Source organism: Opisthocomus hoazin, chromosome 4 (assembly GCF_030867145.1).
Source record: "Opisthocomus hoazin isolate bOpiHoa1 chromosome 4, bOpiHoa1.hap1, whole genome shotgun sequence".
NCBI lineage: Eukaryota > Metazoa > Chordata > Aves > Opisthocomiformes > Opisthocomidae > Opisthocomus > Opisthocomus hoazin.
The window spans coordinates 74,505,227-74,527,296 of NC_134417.1; the positions used below are offsets into that span (position 1 = coordinate 74,505,227).

General features: G+C 37.7%; 1 long non-coding RNA gene across 4 annotated transcripts in view; it reads right to left on the reverse strand.

The window, feature by feature from the left end:
• Positions 1 to 1,254: 1,254 nt before the first annotated feature.
• LOC142361188 (uncharacterized) overlaps positions 1,255 to 22,070 on the reverse strand; it is a 36,615-nt gene continuing 15,799 nt past the window's right edge. For 3 of the 4 annotated variants that reach the window (XR_012763786.1, XR_012763785.1, XR_012763784.1), the window contains exons 4-7: positions 15,810 to 15,954; positions 6,547 to 14,928; positions 6,282 to 6,446; positions 1,255 to 5,351 (exon numbers count right to left, since the gene is read on the reverse strand). This is a non-coding gene — a long non-coding RNA (uncharacterized LOC142361188). Of the gene's footprint in view, positions 5,352 to 6,281; positions 6,447 to 6,546; positions 14,929 to 15,083; positions 15,262 to 15,809; positions 15,955 to 22,070 lie in introns of all 4 variants that reach the window. The other variant, XR_012763787.1, reaches the window with a different exon arrangement.

Below are 22,070 nucleotides of genomic sequence, written 5' to 3' on the forward strand. Positions count from 1 at the left end.
AAGACCCGCCTGGACAAGGTCCTGTGGAGCTTGCTGTAGGTGACCCTGCTTTGGCAGGGGGGTTGGACTAGATGACCCACAGAGGTCCCTTCCAACCCCTACTATTCTGTGATTCTGTGATTCTGTGAATCTGCCTCCGTCAGGCTTGCCACTTCACAATTTTCACTTATCAAATCTGTTTGGCTTCAAGCCGTGAGCTGGCTTCTACGTCTTGCTGTATTAGAAAGGTCTCTTTCAATAAGAACAAACCGTTAAATAAACCTGTTGCCGCGTCTTTACTCACTGTCTCACTGAGAAATGTACTTTTAAATGCTAGTACCTGGCATTGCAGGGTTAGTCTAAGAAATATCTCATCCGTAATTGCATGCAGACTGAAAAGATTTTTCGCTTCAAATTAACCTACATTAGCCTGTTGTCCTTCTCACAAACTACAATACATAATTAAAAACACACTGAAACTGAATTTCCAAAACATAAAAATAACTATAATGAAGAAGATATTTGACTGATATTCACTTGAGAGCTGTACATGTGAGAGACTTTTAAGTGTAGGTGGAGCACACTAGTTTTGGGTAGCCTTAATCTATCCCGGATGATCGTTAACCAGTTGAACTCAAGTTTGGAGCATTTTCACCTCCAGTGGCTAACCTTAGGAGATGCTTCCATTTAAAATAACATTGAAGGCTGGTCAAAACCCACTGCAGCTGAATTCCTCTCCTTTAAAGAAATCAATCAACCAATGAACTGCTACCCACTGCTCTGCCCAATTAATATTTGTACTCATTCAAATTTTGAAAATGAGAAACTTACCTGATTTCACCAGTAATGAATATAAGGTTTGGCTTTTTTCTCTCCTCACTAAATTTACTAATCTTTGCCTCTTCTCTGACATATTTTCTACCAACTGTTGTGTATTTCCTGTGCATATAATTTTTCTAGGGTATCAGGTACTAGAAATCTCCAGTTTTGTTCATTCTGCAGTGAGTCTTCACAAAGAGTCCCTCGAGAGTTTATAAAGGATGCAATGATACGCTGCATTTTAACAATGAACATTAAGTAGGTTTGTGAATATGGCATCTCTTTTGATTTATGTTACATTTTTTAGGACAAAAATCGATGGAGTAACAGAGCAAGAATTAACAAACACAATCTAGTTTTAATCTGATTCCATACTACTGAAAAGATTGTGATAAACACAAATAAAAATAGCAGAAAACAAAAATAAGAAAACAGATTAAATCAGAAAAACTTAAATAGATGTGTCGATATTTTGTATTTCTTTAATATACATATAAAGCTGTGTCATTAACAAATAATTTTACATAAGTACCACAAACACTGTGGTACAGAAGAAGGTTAAGACATCGCAATCAATACTCTCCAGCACAGCTTTAAAATAGCCGGTTACAAAAAAAATGTGGTTTTTTGTATCTTTTTCAGGCCTCAGCAGAAATAATAAAGCAAACACTATCGATCAGAATTAGAACAAATAACCAGTAAGCATTCAGCAATCTATGGGACACATATACATCAAAATGCGATTAATGTATTACATTGAATGTATGAGTAAAGCAACAGACCTTATGCAGTGGAAAAATCTGTGAGGAGTAGAATACGCCCTTTGAATTTAAAATAGCATCATTTTCCTGTCTGTAAATTTACTATAACTTTAACCACAGAGTGCTGATATTTTATCTAATCAATGAAAATTGCTACCTAATTTCTCAAGGTCCAGTTCATGAGGTAATTTGAACAGCTGTGAAATTTTTCCTCTTTCTTTACAGATAAAGGTATTACATTGCAGAAACAGACCTTTTAAATGAAGGTTTGCACAGAAAACTCAAAAAAGATGAAAACTACTGTATCAGTTGATGAGAATTTTTCTTATATGTAGTTAGGATGGTTTGGGCTATTTTCCCGCGAATTTGTGAGGAAAGCGTAAGAAGTGGCAATGCTGCATAGTCTCGCCTGTCTCAGAATCACCACAGAGTTCAGATCCAGTTCAGTAATCACGAAAAGACAACTCTGCTAGTCATGTTTGATCCCATGACTCAAATTATTGACATGCATGAAGACTTAAAAGTAAATAAACACCGTCTCATAAAAAAATGTTTGCAAAAACCATTTTACATTAACTAGCACCTTTCATCGCAATTATACCAGAATGGACAAAGTTATTACAGATCTTGGAATTCTGTGCCCTGTTTGTGTCTGATTGTGAACCCAGACCTTCACGAGCTCTTTAACTACAAACAATAAATCAAGAAAGATGTAAAGGAAAACTTAAATGGATTCAATTCTTACGAGGAATGAAGGAGAACTTCCACTAGAAGTACTAACTAAACAAATTTGCATTCAATGTTCTCTAGATATTTCTCAGGCAGTTCATTCACCAGGCCACATAGTCTGATGATTTCATAAGACACATAGAAGATATTTTGGCCACAAGAAGGCTCACATATTTTATAGTTATTTAAAAAAAATATGAGTATAATAAAATTCTAACAATATACAGACTAAATTCAAGGTAAATACCTGCTGCCCAGATAGTCACACTGCCATGAAAAAAATGATTTGCATGGTTCTTTAATAAACCTTCAGAAAGAAATGAAGTAAAAATAAGGATGTTCTTGTAGTCTATTTAGATCTCACCATTAACTGGCCCTTCATGAAAATGAATCTGTTTCTATGATATTACAACAATTAGCTATGTATAAAATAATGACAAATTAATCTCTTGTTTAAGCAAGTAATTTTAATGATCTCTGTTAACAAAATCACCCCGTACCTACCTATTCAGGTAACACAGTATACACTCATTAAAGTAGACCTGGGAAGAAGAATAGCACTTTATTTTTCTACAGAGACCTACGTAATTGCTAAAAACACTGATAACACTGTGATTATATTATCGACATAGTCTGTTCTCACCTTTTTCAGATGAGAAGATAACTCGAGGCCTATTTCAATGAATACTGAACTTAATGAGAAACCATCCATTGACCTTGGAGCTACTGCATCAAACTAACCAAGCAGGTAGCACAATACAGAGTTTTCTGTGCAACGGATGTACCTTCATTACAGTTTACCATTTGTAGGACAGGAATTACTGCGTTTCCACACCTTTGACTGGTGTTGTGGAGGTAAAAAAATACAGGAAAAGAACTGCCTGAAATACAGCAGAATGTGCAGTTGGTGGCAAATTTTGGTCTTTAAAATTTGATATGGATCCAGAGGGATTTGAAATAAACTTGAAATTCTGAAAAAAAGTCTTGGAAAAAATGAAATATAATGATTACAAGATTAATAGATTCCATCAGGACTCCATAAATTTTAAAATAATGGTTGTCTGATTAATCTGTACAACCGTAGCAAAGATACCACCAAGAATGTATTGAAGTAATCTGGCATCTGCTAGGGCTCTCCCATCCTGCCATTCCAGGCAACACTGACATGCAAACTATCTTTAACTGTAAATCCTATAGTTTCCACATTTCATTCCAGAGCTTTCAGACTCCAGTTCCTAGGTTCATAGTGCGGACTCTGGAAGTTCTGACAACCCGAGGCTGCTGAGGCTTTCCACCCTATTTGCGTGCTGTTGAGTTCAGTCTTAGTAAATCCTGCGTGCTTCTTCAGACAATAAAGATGCTCCATGCACTGCAGAAGATATACACCACTAAAATATTTTGCTGCAGGGAGAAAATCACAGACCTAAGGCACGCCGCACAACTTGCTGTCCACACTGATCAGTACTAGTGACCTCCAGAGTGGACTGGCTGCATTCATACTGGGCCAGATTTGGTCTCATAGGGCATAAGTGTGGATTTTAGATATATTTAGTCTGTAGTTTTCTCCCTAAAATAGCACAGGGCTATGTCATGGTCTGTGAGAGAGGTGTTTTTATAGCATGGTACCAAATATATATGCTGCATATTCTGAGATGTGGCCTGATGTTAGGTAGGCATGCCATCTCATCTGTACTGCCTATAGGGAACAAACCAGCACCAGAACGGCTCTAGGGTTTTGTCTTGAGGGGCTGGTTGCTCTGCTCAAAAAAAGAATATGAGTGAAGCAATAGAGACACACTGAGGCTGACACAGCACCAAGACCCAAGGTTAAATGTGAGCATCTACACCATGAAAAAAGATTTGTCAGTATCGATCTCGTCCTAGCACATCTGCCTGTCCAAGTGCAACTTGCCCAAGAAACAGCATAAGGCTATTTTGACGGGCAAGATTTATACAATGACCAGCTTCAGACCAAGGGAGTTCATAACTTTTCCAAGGTTTTCAGTCTCAGTCACAACTTCATGGTAAACCAGAAAGTGACATCCTGAGCAGTCGCGCTGGAGCTGTGTGACTCAGAAGCATGACAGTTCTCAGCTGGTCTCTATGACTCTGACAGAGCTCAATGGGAGCCTCTGTGCTCTTTTGCTAGAAGTTCATTACACTGGATACTTAGAGGGAATATGTGGATTTCAACAATCACCATTTTTCAGCCAAAATGTTTCAGATTGTAAAAGACAAAGATTCTAGAGAGGATTGATAAAGCAGAGGAGAAAACTGGCTGACGAAAAAGTGCGCATAAAGGACAGCTGTGACCACATGAAAACCAGAAGAAAGCACTGTGATTCCGGGATAGAGAAAGTGTAGTGGCAGAAAATGGTGAAGTATGAAACAAAGGAGATGCAAAAGAATTCTGGGAAAGAGGGGCATTAGGAAAGAAGACAAAGAGAAAGAAATACATAAAAAAAAGAGTATTAACAGCTTAAAATATGATTCAAGACTGCCATAAGAAAGACATTAAAGAAAAATGTAGTTGAACAGCACACAAAACGAGTTTTAAGAACTGAGTACTGTTAATACAATTGTATAAAATTACCTCTCTGAAGTGTTTATCTTTGTTACAAGCATGTTAACAGTATATTATTCAGTCCGTTACTATCTAATTCCAATAGTTTTAACCTAGCTATTACATCCTCAAATACTGATGACTAGGTAACAGAACAATGCATGTAACTACCTTAATTTTCACAAATCTAATTTGCAAGATCTATAGGCCTGAAGTATTTTATCAATGCAATCAACACAATAACACTAAATCTGTTCTGTAGAATCTGGAATTTCTTCTTCCACATTGCATTACTTTCCTCAGCTTCCTTTCTAAGACAGAAAAAAAAAGTGTAAAGAGAAGTTCTATCAACACAGAGGCTTCTTAAATGTCTTCAAAGCACATCTTCAAAATTTTGGCCACTGCCTTTCTGTGGTTTGCCTTTCTCGACCTCTATGTTTCTCAGTTTCAGCAGTCAGGGTTCTTTCAGCAGCTTGCAGCTTGGACGCTACATATGTTATCTGAAAGTGAGTAAAACAGTGTTTATTTTCTTTGCCAACCATGCGAAAACAAAAACAAAGTTTTGCTCATACACAGTGCTGTTCTTGAGACAAGTTTTCCTCTTTGGGGCTGTTAGATATTTCCAGTATCCTATTGAAAATGGAAAGGTTTTGTACCCTAAACCAGTAGTTCAGTCAGCTCAATTTTTTTCTTTGTTTCTCAGGATTGCCAACAGTTAGGCAACACTTTGGCAAATATAACAAAAATAGCACTGTGGATAATTAAATGCAATCTTGTCCTATGTATATGTGTCTGAACCTCATTTCACTGCTATCAATGGTAAAATTGCCATTGCCTTAAATGGACAAGGACTCCAGACCTATCGTCATAAATTCCCCATGGCAAAACCAGGCGTTTGTGGAACGTATATGGTCAAGCGCTTAGAAAAAAGAACTGAACTCCTGACTCAGACCTAACTCTGATTTTCACTGTTATGGCTATACTTGGGGCCCAGGAATTCTTCCTAATCTTTGCTTTTGTGTGGATGCCCTGACTCAAATCAGTCCCATGTCAAGTGCGAGACCTAGGAAAATCCAGGTACGCAGACCAGAAGGGAGCTGTGGCAGATTTCCAGTCTGGGTGACTGGATGGAAGCACCTATGCCAGTGCCCATGGAGCATACACGCCATACAACTTAGACACAGCCTGTGTGACTTTGGATCTTCACTCTCCTTTCTGGGAAGCTGATTCCTAGAGAGATGCCAAGAGAAATTCCATAAATTCGTGAGATTGAGCTGCTACACATATGCCTGCTACTACCATGACTTCAGCAACTAAAATGCTAAAGATGCAGTAGTTCTGTGAGAGCCACAGATTTCAAAAATGCCTCTATATAAACATATATAACATATATACCTAAATGTATTAGCTTGTAATAATTAAAAGACCACCTTGACAGTAAGTTCTTTTTTATGTTTTGTAAGATATTCCTGTTTTGTAAGATGTTCCTTTTCTAGTTCTCTTTTCCCCTTGGGCATTATTGTTTCAGTTTCACTTTGCATTGGCAGATTGGTCATTACAACTTCTTCTTCTTCTTCTCCTTGCAGTGCTGAAAACTGACAAATAAAGTCTAATGAGCACACAAACCTGTTTTAGTTTTCTGTAATACCTCTATCATTCAGGAAAACAGGGCACCATTGACTGGGCCTGCCATACCAGATAGCTGAAAGAAACCAAGCAACCTCAGGTCTTCCATTCTCTCTCAGTAGGGTGTCATATATGTTACTTTTCCAGCTGTGAATTCTATTCTACACAGCACAGAGCAAATCTGAAAAAAACAAAGATCAGATGCTTTTTCAGATCTCCTCCCAGCAACCTCCTCCTGCTTCTTCTCACCTCACACAAATACATATTCCCTCCCCTAAGAGACACTTCCTCCCTGTTACATTTCCACAGGTCTCCACATAGACACACTGGACATGAACCTGGTAATTCAAATGCATTATCCACCCGTCCGCTTGAGCAGAACTGCCATGTTTCGGTAGTGTTTTGTATTAAGCCCTAGCCCTATCCAGAGCAAGTCATCGTTTTGTTTTTTCAGCTGCAGATACATTCCACTTTCTCTCAGTCACACACGTTGCTCGCTACGTGGCTAGTTCAGAGGTGTAAACACCAGACTTGAAGAACAGATAATATTGCATTTACATCGCAGTGTCAGGCCTTTTCAAAGACAGACAAGTAATTTTATCTACTTCCTGTGAAAGCTGCAAATGAAATTCACTGTAAATATTAATTACTACTAAATGACTGCAAAACCAATTGCATGGTCAAATTCTCTTTCCACACATGGATTTTACACTGGTGTAACACCGTAGGTTTCACTGGCAATATAGGTGGGTAAACGGAGAATTTGTAAAAGCAGGTTCAAGTCCATTGCATCTATACGCAACATGGGCTAGATCTCTAGCCACGGGATAATGGTGCAGAGCAGCTCTAAAGCCACAAGATTTGATTCCCAGCTGCTTGAAATATAAACATAATAGGGCTTCTATAATCCTTACTGATAACCTCACTGACTACTGGGACACGGAAGGGTAGAAAGGACCGTGTCTAAAGACTTTCCACAGTCTGAAGAACCCCAGCTCTCGGGATGGTCCCCTGATGAAGCAGTGGCACTTCCAAACTCCAGTTCAGTATGGCAGTCAAAAAGAAATGAATGACAGTTGCACTTGTGCTTCCTGTAATATTTTCTGTGAAAAGATGGTAAAACCCCCCCACTTTAAATCTAATGCTAACAGCAGCTACTTTCCAGGCTTCAACCAGTTCAATTTTAAGTGTATAAATTCCTCCCACTATATATTTCCAGCTCAAGATTTTTCCTCATTGCAAACCATTACAATGTTTCTCATTACATCACTTTAATCCCTTCTGTGCTTTCATATTCTTTCCACGTTTTTATTAACTCCTCTGAAATCTATGTCAGAGCATGCATCTCTCAAAACTATGCTCCTCCTGGCTGAAAAGAGCAAACCTCTCCTCAAATGTGGAAAGCAAACATCAATGGGAACAAAATTCAACTTTTGAAGACAAGTGAGGCTCCTGCCCCTTTTCAAGAGCATCTCCAGCTGATTGAAGTGTATTCTTAGTACAGCAGGAGTCCTGATCAATCTCTTGATCAGAAAAGTCCTTGATATTTGAACTGTTATTTTAATATCCTTGAGCCTGTATTTCATATCCCCAGGCAGGCTTAATTAAGATTTTATTTAGATTTATACATAAAATTGATAAGAAACACCAAACACTAATGTAACAACCATTAGTGCATGGAAATTTTTTTCAAAAGTTGGAAATGTATAATTCTAAGTATTTATTACTGTCATGCATTCAACTCACTGCAGAATGGTGGACTAAATGTTACACCAGCTTTAAGCTGATAGCAGCTAATGAAACAAATTTCTGCCCCCTATTCATCTACCCAGTGAAACCTGGGTGAAGGGCTAAGAAACTATTGCTTTCTTCCTTCCATTCAATTTAAGGTCTCACGTGCCTTCATTTTTTCACATTAATGTTGTTCAGAACAGGACACCAGGACACTCCATAACCATAAGCCTACAGAATATTCTCCACTGTGAGCTTCAGCTCTCAACAGCCACCCTTGGTACAGATGCATGGTCTTTGGACTGCAATCTCAACACTTGACCATCTGTCACGATTGCATGGTGCCTCTCCACAACTGGGTCGGATCCTTGCCTGAGGGCATTAGGTTCCAGACAATGCTGGTTTAGATTAACAGTTTGGTTAACACTACAAGGACCATCTGTTCTACAGGAAATCCTTTCTCTGTGTCATTAATGAAGTGTTCCCAGCACATAACTATATATTTGTCTCCTTATACAAGCTTTTATGTAATAGGAATTATGAGGGCATGTTATATGCAAATGAACAGTTTGTAAAACCACCAAATTTCATTAGATAAGTTTGCGTGATACACCTCTTAGTACAGATGAAAACTAACCATGCATTTGGCAGAGGAAGCTACTGCTTAGCTACTGCTTCAGCATGGCTACACCACCTCAGTACCTCAGGCAATGTAAAAGAACTGAATCTTGATCTAAACCTTGCAGATAAAGTCTATTGCCTCCTGGAAATCAAAATATGAATCCTATTGAACAGGATTTCAGAATTTAACTTGGCAGGGAAGTTGAGCTCCTCTGTAGTGTAAGTTAGGATGTTGCATATTAGCATGGTGATTGTAAGAACTGTATTTCAGGGAAGAACCTTTCATATCTTTCAAATATATAATCAAATACATAATTAATTTTTAGCAAATCAAGCATGGCCAGAATCTAATAACTAAAGTTTTTCAGGTTCATTAAGCTTTTCATCCACCGTTCAAACACACTCAGCTTTCAGACACTGGAACAGTAATTTACTGAGTAGGAAAGAGCACTCTGCAACTAGTCTTTTGGTAACATCTTCCCCTCCTCCCAATCTCATTTTCATCGTAAAAGGTGAAAGTCTGAAATACAACTTATCCTACTCATCTAAGTACAAAAAGCTACTTGTAGCTTTATTGCCAAAAATTATTAACCACTGCATTTCAAATATGATTAGATTTCACACTGAACAAGGCCCCTAATTGCCTAAAAGGTTCTAAAACTCAACACTGTTGACTGAACAGCTGTGGAGGCCTGGAGACGGATGAAGATACAATGGGGTTTATAGACTTGCTCAGAGGGCTTGATGGATTTTCACTTTATGCCTAATGTAGAAGGGTGTCGTAAATACGAGACACAGTGACCCGACTGAGAACCTTCCGTTTTGGGGAATTTCAGGAGTACTCTTTCCCAAGTCCTGAAATTACCACTACGTGAGCCATTTAAAAAAAACAACTTGAACCTTAAGATTTATGCGCAAGCCAAAGGTTACCGTCCTCTTTTTTGTATATATTTATAGCTTCAACTACTTGCAATACAAGTGGCATTAAAATTGTGCTACGGTCTGTCAAGATCATATAGCAAATTCACTCCTTTTAGTCTACTTCTGTTCAGAAAGATTTGGCAAACTTGAATGAGCCTCAACAGTATTAACAGGACAGATTTAAACCCTAAATAATACTTTTTCCCATTAATCATGGCAGTATTATAAGGTTTTACAATAACAAGGAGTAAATCTTGAAGATTATGAATAGTAAGGAAGAAAACCATTTAGTCTGTACTAAATATTAGGAATTAAGGGATGAATTGAGGGATGTTAGAAAACAGAATGAAACTGAGAAATGGAACTACAAATAAGAGACAGGAGGCTATGAAACAGATTTCACGGGAACTGTGGCAATCCTTTTACCTGTGACACTCTGCTCTACTATTATAGTCTCCCCATCATGATATTACTTGGATATGAATTACTTGCTCTAAATTAAGAAAATAATGAAAAACATTCAATAAGAAAAACCTCCCCATTGATGGGACTAGCTAGAATGGTCTATGGTTGGACTTGGTGATCTCAAAGGTCTTTTGCAGCCTAAATGATTCTATGTTTCTAATAAATTTTTCCATCTCTGGAATTAGTGTTTATCCGTAATAAACTCTTCTTGGATATACATCCTGTTTTATCAACAGTGCAGTATGCAGTCATCAGCTGAAACAGTATAAACAGATCCTATTATTTTCAAAATCTTGAAAATGGATTTTCCAGTGTAAATACAATCCCTATCTAGATACACAAAAATTTCTAGAGGTGAATGCAGGTGTCCCCTGCTCCGTCTACAAAACAAAATTACACAACCAAATCTGCTACAATACAAACACAGAGCAAAATATCAGCTAACACCATGTGTGTACCTAACAGTAATTGAATAGTAATTGAAAAGTAATTGAACTTTATTGAACGTGCTCTTGTGTGTTCCTTCAAACCCACATTCAAAAATTTAAAAACTGTGCAACAGAACCTTACCAACATCATTTAGTGTTTCACTCATTAACAGCAGATTGTATCTTGCAAGCTCTCCAGGCCATGCCAGTGTCCACAGGGCTTCTGAGCGGCACCGTGCTCCCGGCACTGCAGAGCTGCGGGCTGGATGTCAGGTGAGGCTCGGACATCCCCACATCGCCCTTGTGATGGGCGGTGAGGAGTGGTCAGGTCTGGGCATTTATCTGCTTGTTTAAGAGACTGAAGGGAATAAACATGCTTTGCTTTTTTCACACGGGTGCATGGAGGAGGAGGATTCATATACTCTCTTGCAGGATCAATACAGTATTGATCAATATCAATACAAAACCATACAGCTCTGAAAAATGAAATTTTAATTCACCAGGTTAAAATCCTATTATCTTTGATGTGTTTTAAAGCACAATAGCAATTATGAAGGTTGTAGGCATCAGTCAGAACAACAGTATGAGAGCTAGTAAAAACATAACAGAGCTCTGGTTGTCATGGATGGGATATTCTTAGAGATTTGGCTAACAGGAAAAAATATTGTGAAACCGCAGCAGTAAATTGGTCAAAAAATATTGTACAGCCAGGGATGATGACAGATAGAACAGGAGAATCAGGTACTAAAGGAACACAGAAAAACATTAGCACATTTTCAGACTCCTCAAAGTATTTCTGACAAGACAAGAACTAGGCCAGATAATTTTAAAGGTGAAACTGCAACCAAGTGCTCCTTTGGTTCCTCAGGTGTATTCAGCCAGATACAGACTTGGTCCATGGATAGTGGATTTGTGACATATTTATAACAAGAAAATTCACAAAATACTGAAAATGCATGAGGAAAAAAGCATTTGCAACTACAAAAAATATATCTGATAGAATACTGGAAAAACTGAAATTCTTGTTTTATCAAATTGTGCTAGAATAAAAGATGAGCTCTAAAGAATGATTAATGTACAAATGTTGAGTGCTATTTTTTCTATAAGCTAGAATTTTCTTTTCACTTCTCAGTTTCACATCTTTCCTTCCCTGCAGCTGGTCACATTACTTTCAGCCAGAAACTCTACTCTTTCCAAACAGACCAGCCCAACACTGGGAAAGGTTGGCTGGAAAAACTCACAACTTTTTGGTAAGAGTTTAGGCATGCAGAAACACTTGAATGTAGTCTTTTCAAGTATGGAAATGATGTAACTATTGCCTACAGCTCTTTATCCCCTATACCCCTCAACATCACAGTTGTATGAGCCAAGCTTCTGATGCAGATCTAGTTTTCAACCCCTGCACAATCTTTAGGGGGTCGGATGCGCATCTGTGCAAGACCAGGGAAAATTCTGTAGGAAGATAGTTCTCACAGTATCTAAGCATCTTTTTTTTGGCTTTAAACAAAAATCTCCTCATGCTTGAGGGCAATACTGTCCTTAAAAGTACAAAAAAAGTTTTTGGAGATAGTGTGGAGGCTGATTTTCTGTTAAAATTTTATATCGTTGCTACTGAGATGATTGACGTTTTATCTTATTGCTGCTGAGATTTTACTGTATAATTACAGCATTAGGGCAAGTAGGCATCTGGGTAAGTGTCAAAATAGTACTTAAACAATATATTAGACATGAATATAAGCTAAATTCTTCAGTAAAGAATATTCCTCTATGCCTATAACACTTTGAGCCATAAGTCTAAGTAACAAACAGATAATTACCAACAGTATATCAATTTTTTGGTTTAATACAATCAAATACCACTTTCAAGCATCACTCGTATTTCAGCTAACCTAGATGTGCTCCAGTTCAGTTTACCTCAGCATATGGCTTGTTCTCACCACATGCCATAGATTTCCAAATCTAACTATGATTAATAGGATATGTCAAATAGCTGTTGAAGGAAATCCAGTTTCAAAAAGTGAGGCTGATTAATACATTGATATAGATATTAACTTCTGAACATTGACTTTTTTTTTCTGTTACTTGGAGTTTTGGGAAGAGCAGGGTTATCAACAACCTTTACTAAAATCAAGGCATTGTGAAACCTAAATTCAGTCCAACTTTAAGAATAATAGGATAATAAAAAAATCCTTTGTTCTTATAATGGTCCACTACTTTTATTCTGTATTTTTAAAATATTCTGCAAGGATTAAAGCGTGCCCACAAATATACATATACTTTTTCCTGGCAATTATTTTTTCTAAAATGTTTACCATATAATCCATAGTAAAAGAGAAATCCAAACAGTTTAACTTTCCTCACACCTCTAGTAAATGACAGCATGTAGTAGTAAGTACAGGTGACAATTTTTTATTTGATTACAGTTACATTCAGAAACCTTATAGCAGAATGAGTTTTTAAATAGTTGAAACAGTTAAAGCAAGCGCTAAACATTCTTACAAAGGAGGAATGAGCATTGGTAAAGCAAAACCTTCAAATCCTATTAAAATGTTAAAAGATTTTTCCTTATTACTCTTACATATTTGTCTGCTTAAAGGTTTCAAAAGTTAGCAAGTGTGCAGAAGGCCTTACAAGAATAAGTCTCTGGAAAGGGAGGATGACTTAAAGCAGACCACACTTTCTCTCTTTCTCTCCACAAATCAACGTGATTTCAATCATTCAGCATGAAAAAAGGAAAGCATAAATGGAGAGTTACTCCTTAAACATCAAGAATAACACACAGCCATATAATTTTCTTATAAAATGAGTCCGGCCACTGCCACTGGAATCCCCTCCCATTACATTTAAAATGAAACCAGAATTTCATGAAGAACAAATGAATTGCTTGAATGAACTGCTTTGTGGAGTTAGTGTATTTAACTGACCATGGACATATTTTACAGTGTTTAGGAGATGGATGACTATAGGCTTTCAAAAATTACACTAAACATTAAAACCATTTAAAAATAAAATTATATATATATTTGCAGATGCTTCTACACCCCAGTAACAAGTTTTCTTTTGCAGTAATCTTTACTTTTATCTCAAGAGAATTCAATGGTTTCTTAATAACCTGAAACAGCCTTTGAGTACTGACAGCTACAGTAAGATCACTTGATACCTATATTTATCTGTTTGTCAGATTTCACAGAATCATAGAATCACAGAATGGTAGGGGTTGGAAGCAACCTCTGTGGATCATCTAGTCCAACCCCCCTGTCAAAGCAGGGTCACCTAGAGCAGGTTGCACAGGACCTCATCCAGGTGGATTTTGAAGATCTCCAGAGAAGGAGACTCCTCAGCCTCCCTGGGCAGCCTGTTCCAGTGCTCCGTCACCCTCAGAGGGAAGAAGTTCTTCCTCAGGTTCAGGTGGAACTTCCTATGCTTCAGTTCATGCCTGTTGCCCCTTGTCCTGTTGCTGGGCACCACTGAAAAGAGTCTGGCCCCATCCTCTTGACACTCACCCTTCAGATATTTGTAAGCATTTATAAGGTCCCCTCGCAGCCTTCTCTTCTTCAGGCTAGACAAGCCCAGCTCCCTCAGCCTTTCCTCATAGGAGAGATGCTCCAGTCCCCTCACCATCCTCGTAGCCCTCCGCTGGACTCTCTCCAGTAGTTCCTCATCTTTCTTGAACTGGGGAGCTGGGGATTTCCTTCAGCTGTATGTATTTATGATGCACATATTGTTCCTTGAAGGCTGGGACAAATCAAATGCATATGTTTGCAAGAATAACCATAGCTCATATCAGGTATAAAAATGTAGAAGAACTGGAGGACCTTCATGGCAGGTATTGTGATCATTTCTCAAGAGCCTCCTAGCAGTACTTAGGACCTAGATACTTAGGGTTGTCCTGCTGGCTACTAACTCAGCTTTACCCAAATGCCATAGCAGCATTTAAAAATCTGCTTCTATTTCTATAGTCCCTTCAGGATCACTTCTTACTTAGTTTGTCTTGATGAAGCAGATGAAATATTCTTCACACGTGGATAAACATGATCCTCAGCTTAAATTTCAGAAATAAAATTTGATTCAATACCTGGACTACCTTTTTTTTAAACTTGCTGTGTGAAGACACTGTTGTAGCACAGTAAGCTGTTGGCCTTCTGCGATACCATGGCATGTGCTTAAGGTAGAATTTCTGCTGCTTTTGGTCTTGAAATGTATAGGTATCATGTTGACCAGCAAGAATCCCAGTTTTCTGTCGCTGTTCTTCATGGCATTGTGTTTTTTGGTACAGCATTGCTGCCTGTGGAAAAAAATAGGATTTGGGGTCTAGTGTTTAAATGTTTTTCAGTATTTTTAGCTGTCTATAAGGTGCAATGCTAATTAAGGGATTTCTTCCCCCAGACTCCTACCTTAGCTGAGCTGATTTCAGGCAGACAAACCCTGAGCTGTGCTTACCCACTAATTACAGCTGTCAAACATCATGCCCTGTGACCTGTTATGTTCACTCGCTCCAGATTAAAGGACAAGGAACCGCGTGTGCATCTTTCAGTTTGAAGGGGTCGTGAGCAGAAGATAAGGACCAAGTCTAGTAGTGATGTTACTTCACTCCATTTGGATTAAGTAGAAATAAAGACTGTTGAAAAGAGTATAGTTGCAATGATAGTACTTACTAGTGCCATGTAAGGAAAGTATTTCACTACCCAGTTAAAACACAAACATAGGTTTAAGAGAAAGCAGTGGAACAAGAAAAAGTAAACTAAGACAAATGAAACAAGAGGTACGAAACAAGCAGAGCACTTTGCAATATTAGCTAATAAAATCTGTCTATATTATTCTTAGGAAATGAAGATAATTGCACACATATTTCTGTGCCACACCCAGGACACTTTGCACTTCTGTCTCAGTGTCTTCTTTTTTCTTCTGTTGCTAAAAGGAACCACCAAGAAATGTGAAAAAACTACAGGCATATACTTGTGGAAAAAGTCTAATGTTAACTCAGAATTACAGTTTCTTGAAAAATTTTATTAAAATAAGAAGTCATCTGTAAATCGCACGTTCCAAAGACATACAAATTTTAGTAGATTTAAAGTTAATTGTATTAGCACTTTGATCTCTGACAGTGAAAAACTGTCTTTCAGTTCACCATCTGTGTACATAATAACTAGAGAGAAAACCACTTACACTTTCTCTTTGAAAACTCTGTTGGATATAAGCTGGGACTGTCACCAGCCTTAGAAAGAGACAGCAGCTCCTTGGCTTGGCTGGAGTTGTAACGAAGCCAGACGGTTCTGTGCTACTGCTCAGCGTTGCTCATAAATTTGTACTACTGAAATGACAGGAAAGCAAAAATATTGTTTACAGACAATGAAATGAAACTGAATATTGACAAAATCATTAAAGATGACAAAAGGGAAACATTTAATCAATTGACATTTTCCCCCCTAAGATTTATTCCAGGATTTTACTATTGATTCAATTTTGAGTACTTTGGTAAGGATTCTGTTTTGTAATTGCTTATTTTCACCTAACACTGTTACATTTTCCAGGATTTAAACTATTAGGAAACATCATTTTATGCTACTAACATTTTTATTTATTGTGGTAAAATGAAAATATGCAGAATTGTAAGGTAATACAGAAAATAAAATATTTGTGGAATAATCTTCATGAAATTACTTTCAAAACTTGTTAAAACATTGATTTATGACAATCATATGTCATAGGATCTATACTTTCAGATTCAGCCTTACTTACAAATTACTTTTTACATTCAGTGTTCATTCAATTCCCTCGAGCACTATGTACTCTGAGTTTTTATTCTCTTGCTTGTCCATCTTTCATTTCCACATTTGTATGCACTCAGAGTACCAACCAGAAGTCTCAATGAGTAAAGCATTTTTCTCACTGACTCTACTCCTTCCTTGCTGTTTCCCAGCAGATAAGCACTCCTCTTTCAATGCTATTTCCATTCACTCTGCACATTACTGCTCTGACTTACCTGACTTCACTGCATAACTCCTGTATTTCTGTTGTGCTTAATACTGATTTGTTTGTCCATATGCAGTGAAAATATTAGGCCACAAAAAGCTGCATGCTAAATAATATTCCGTATTGCAGATGAGTCAAGGTATCTTCATCACATTTCACAACTAACTGCAATGCATACTCTCTGTGTTTCGGGGCACTTCAACACCTTAGAACCAGCCTCCCAAATATGTTCTAGATATTTGACAGCTGTGTGCTTCATTTCAGAATGAGGAGGAGAGGGAAGAGTGAGGCCAGATCTCACTCAACAGGCTTTGCAAAGGTTGGACTCCTATATACTTGTTTGTTTTGAACTCAGACTAGTCCTACATCTGCACAAAGAAAGGTTTGCCCAATTCATCCAAGAAGATCCCCTTAGATGAAGCATTTCTAGATAAAAATTGGAACTAACTCTGGAATAACAATAATAGAAAAGAAGTAAACATGTCTCACAACATTTATTTTTAAAAATAATTGTATTTTGACATTTCATTTTTCTCCTGAATTAATAAAAGCTTTCTAATATCTCGACTTCTTGATATACATTAAGAATATATAAAAACCGACAACTTAGGCTTTGATGTTAAAGGTCCCATTGGCATTTCTAGAACTATCACAACTCAATTTGTGACTTAAAATGATTTTTTTAGATGCCTCAGCTATGATCCAGAAATCTGTCCGAGCTGTTTTCGTGTTACACACCACTTCAGAAACAGACTATGAAGCCAAATCAACCCTCTGCTATGTCATCTTACAACAAAGCCTTCGAATGCTTTTGGTAAACATACAAATCAGACTGTAACGTTTAGTATGAGCTAGGGTTCTCTGCTGGCACATTCTTCTCCAAAAAGGTTTTCCTTGAAAGAGCAAAGTCTGTACCCTGGCCTAAATTTAGACAATTAAATGTTAAAATATTTTATTTATAATTTCCTAATTCCAACACAGTCCTGTTTACATCTTCAGGTTAAAGAAATTTTCTTAAAATGTGATGAGAACTATAAACTATTTTAAATATGAAGGTGCTTACTGAAGTTTATTTAATGAGCAACTTATTTTGTAGGGTTTTTATAACCTCCACAAACTGATTTGAAAGACCTACTCTATAACATTATATTTTTTTTTCTCTAATTTTCAAAAAGATGCAGTCCTACAGTACTTACCCCAGAGTCATTGAAACTGAAAACTGAGTAAGTACTCCAGGATTGGCCCCCTATTAAAAAAGCCCAAGACACATGGTGCTGAGATTAACAAAACAAAGTACAGCAGCTATGACTTGGCACAAAGTTTGACAAGCTGCAGAAAAGCAAATGTTTAAATAACTGAAGTGGTACTGATTTTCTATTCACAACCTTTTCTCTTCTGAACAGTATCATATTCTTTTCCAGCACATTTAGATTGCAAGTCAAGCTGTGTTTTATTTTTTATTATAATAAACCCAGTCAGTTTACTGTAACAAAGACATACTAGTGGTGATCAGTGTGAAAGCCAGTACGAAACCAGGCTAGGGGAAAAAAAAAAGTCACATGGTAAAATAAAGGACCAGCCGTCTGGAAAGTTCCTGGATCATGTAAAAAGAAAATAAAGGGCAGTGTTCTTACGAGACTAATGCAGAATACAAAAATATTTTAAGACAAAACTCTGTATCATTGCCTATAACATTTGTAAACAGCAGCAGCAAATCCTTTCAAATAATGTTGCATTTATTAAATATTTTCCAAGTCCTCCTAAAACAAAATAGTAGTGGTTTTGAAAAAAATATTTCTAGTAGCATTGTTTACATCTGTTACTCTCAAAATATGGTTAGAAGTAAATAAAACTGTAAAGGATTTTTGTTACCTTTTTCACATGTAAAACAACTTCCCTACTTAAAAAATAAGTTTATTCAATCCATGGGATATTAAAAAAGTTTTGCATATTTTATTAGATTTGCAATAAATGATGGTTTACAAAAAATAATGCATATGCAAGTATCTTTCCAGAATTTTTATTAATGGTCTTTCAGTTTCAAGTTCTGCCTGCATTTGTTATTGAATTTCAATCAACTAAAATATAAACATGTGAGAATTAACATTGAATTTCATACTACAAACAGACATCATTCTCTAAAAATCCTTTCTAAGTACAGGGTTCCCGACCAAGAGACTACATGTGGACATACGCATATTTATGTATTATAACTGGTAACAGATAGACATCTTCAATTAGAGCTAAATACTTTTATGGGGAGTTTAACAATGTCACAAGTCACACAGATAAAGTTCTTTTGGCATTAGCCAAGTCGAGTGTGATGTTGCAGGAGGTAGGAAGATGATGAAAACATTAGAAACAGAGACTTCAGTGACTGAAACTCTCAGAAAAGTGGGTATTTCTGGAAACCGGTTACAGTCAAACAGCAGTGGCAGTTTGGAACCACGGGGACAATTCTGCTGTTCTGTTGCAAATTCGTAGAAAGATCAGCAGACGTCTGTATCATCTGCAGCAAGTTCCAACGCAGCCTCGCGAGACAAACACCGTCCGGCAAATTACACATCAGGTCTCACAGAGGACAAAGGATTGTGCCTAATGAGCAATTTCAGCAGAACTCTTTAAGAATTCTTCAGACGTTGCAGAGTCAGACTCCCTTAAACAGTTACATTGCATGGCAAAGCTTCCTTGGTTCTGCTGGGTTTGAGCTGTCTGGGATTTCCGCAAGAGCTGCTGCTGCTTGGGACTTGTACGTTAAACATCTATATTTCTCAGTGTCACCAGGAGCAGAGTTTGTTACTTACCAAATTTGCATTTCGAACATAGTTAAAACCAGACAACGTTGAGTACAAGACTGACATTCATTTTCTTTCATAAAAATGGAGAAATGCTCCCCTTCAGCACAATAACCGAGAAGCTAGAATGCTCAGCCACAAATCAGGGCAGCCGACATTGTATGCCGCTGGGAGTTTTATGGGGCTTGATTACAATATCCCAAGTCATGGAAAAGTAGCTTAACTACCCCTCTATGATGAGAATAAGCCACCAGTTCTGTTCAAGCTGTGCCATTGGACTCAAAGAATATGAAATTCATGAGACTAGATACAGAATACTCATGCACGAGCTTGACGACATACCAAAGCTGTGACTGCATGAGAAAGGGAGAACCTTGCGTTTTCACTTGCTAGATCATTTATGCATTTTACATTAGACTATGAATTACAAGAAAACAATATAGAAAACACCCTCCCCCAACCCAATCAAAAACACCCAGCAAAAGTCCGATGAAAGAAAGAACAAGCTACAGAAAAGTCCCTTCCTCTGTGCTGAGTATCCTAACATCTAGCCTAGAGATGACAGCTCTTCTGTGCTTACTCTCCCTGTATCCAGCTTTAAAGAGAGTATTTTCCTGCCAGAATGCAGTGTAAACGAGCAGTGAAGTCATTGGTATACAGAGCTACAGGTTCATAGCTCCTCATGTTCAATAATCAGAACCCTGGGTGAGTGCTCTGGTCCTGATGAAAAACTCAGTCCTTGCCACCTCTTACGAAGCTTTGAGAGAAATTAGAGAGGCAATTGCCCACAGCCAGTGCACGGCTTGGCTGCCTGGGCACAGGAGGAAGATCCAGACTCCAGGTCTCATCTACAAGAAGTGAATCAGCAATTTCTAGTTACTCCAGGCAAGAATGCTTCCAACGTGTTTCATCATCCCTTTTTACTGACTGTGTCTGCTCTGAAACCCACTTTTAAGTGTTAACTTGTCCTTCTGCAGTGTATATTGGATGCCAGTGTCTGCACCAACTTTATGAACTCCGTTTCTGGAGTGAAATGTCCAATTGCTAGGCGCTACAGCAGTGTGTGCCTTCATGCCCAGCTCCTCTTTTTAAAGATCAAAGGTTTTTAAAGAAAGAAGAATTTATGCACATTCTGGCTATTGAGAGAACATCTTTCAATGGAATATGCAAAGAAGGGGGAGGGGGGGTAAGTCAGAAACTTCAATCAATGTAGTTAATCTTCTAGAATTGTAGTTTTTCTTTCAGGAATGGAAATACAATTAGATTCGTTACCAGAACTGCAATGAGAAGGACTGCTCCAAAGCTTTGTCTCAGCACTTCAGTCCTACAGTCTGGCCCACTGGGCAGACTGGGCAGTGACTGCAAAAGGCTGCCTGTCCGGGTAGCTGCACCGGAGGCACCTCGGGGGGAAAGCGCATGATCCAAATTTACACAAACATAGTGCTTCCAACTCATGTGAGAGGGGTACAGAAAAGAGGTCCTGTGCTGCTGCTCAAATCCTCCAACCAAGGTCGCATCTGTGGGAAAATACTGGATGTAAGACAACGTCCTCCATTGTATGGGGATGAAGGGAAGGAAAGGAAAATATAGAGTAAGTTTCAGCAAAAATTTCCTGTGAGTGAAAGGACAAACAAAATGTACTACTAAAAATATTCTTCGGACTTTGCAAATGAACTAAGAAGAAACGTTCAGCATAGGAAGTGATGACTGGCCCTTTTTTTCCAGCATAATGAGACTTCAAACCTAAGCGGGGTTCCTGAGCACTGCCACACCTAGATGGGAAAAGAGAAAAACTAACAGAAGACACAACTCTTCTTTGACAGACTAGTGCATTAGACAGACCAATTCATACTCCACCTCTGATTTTGGATTTCACGTACAGAATCCTAATGAACCTACGCTTTCAGTGTTCCTGTAAAGATAAGTAGGTATCACTATTTTCAGAGTGGGGAACTTGATCCCAGAAGAGACCTTCATCTAAGGCCACAAGGAAAGGCAATGAAAGGGATGATTTTAGAAATCCAGTGCCTCAGTCCCCACAAAAATATTTTTTCTAAAATATGAATTTGCATGGGAAATTCGTAATTATGGAATTAGCATATATAAGTATCACTATTTCCCTTAAATTTTACCACAAAGAAGTGAGTTATCTACAAAACATTTTGGAAATGTTTCACAGAAGGAAGGTTTGTTATAGGAAGAAGTTCTGAGTCTACTTCTTAATTTTCAGAATGAGAACTATACACTGCAGAATGCAGTCCTTTGAGAACTATCACAAGATAGCAAGCCCCCAGGAAAGACGTCTAGATGTTATACTGGCAAAACACTGAGAGCTGTCAAGCTTTCATTGAGATCACTTATTAATTAATAAACATTGGAAAGATTTTTTTTAAACTTGACTTGTATACCTTGTACAGCTATTGTTTTGCTCAGATAGCATATAAATAATAACTCATATATACTAACAGCTCAACCCAGGAATAGTGGAATATTTAACATGTTACAAAAAATAACCACTTTCTTTTTTGAAGTTATTAGCTATTCACCTGTACAAATTTTCCTTCCCTGCCTTTAGAAGCTTAGTGAATGTGTTATTTTTTAATTAAATTATTTGATCATTTTACTGTAGTTTATCAAAGTTCAGAATTTTCACTGTGTT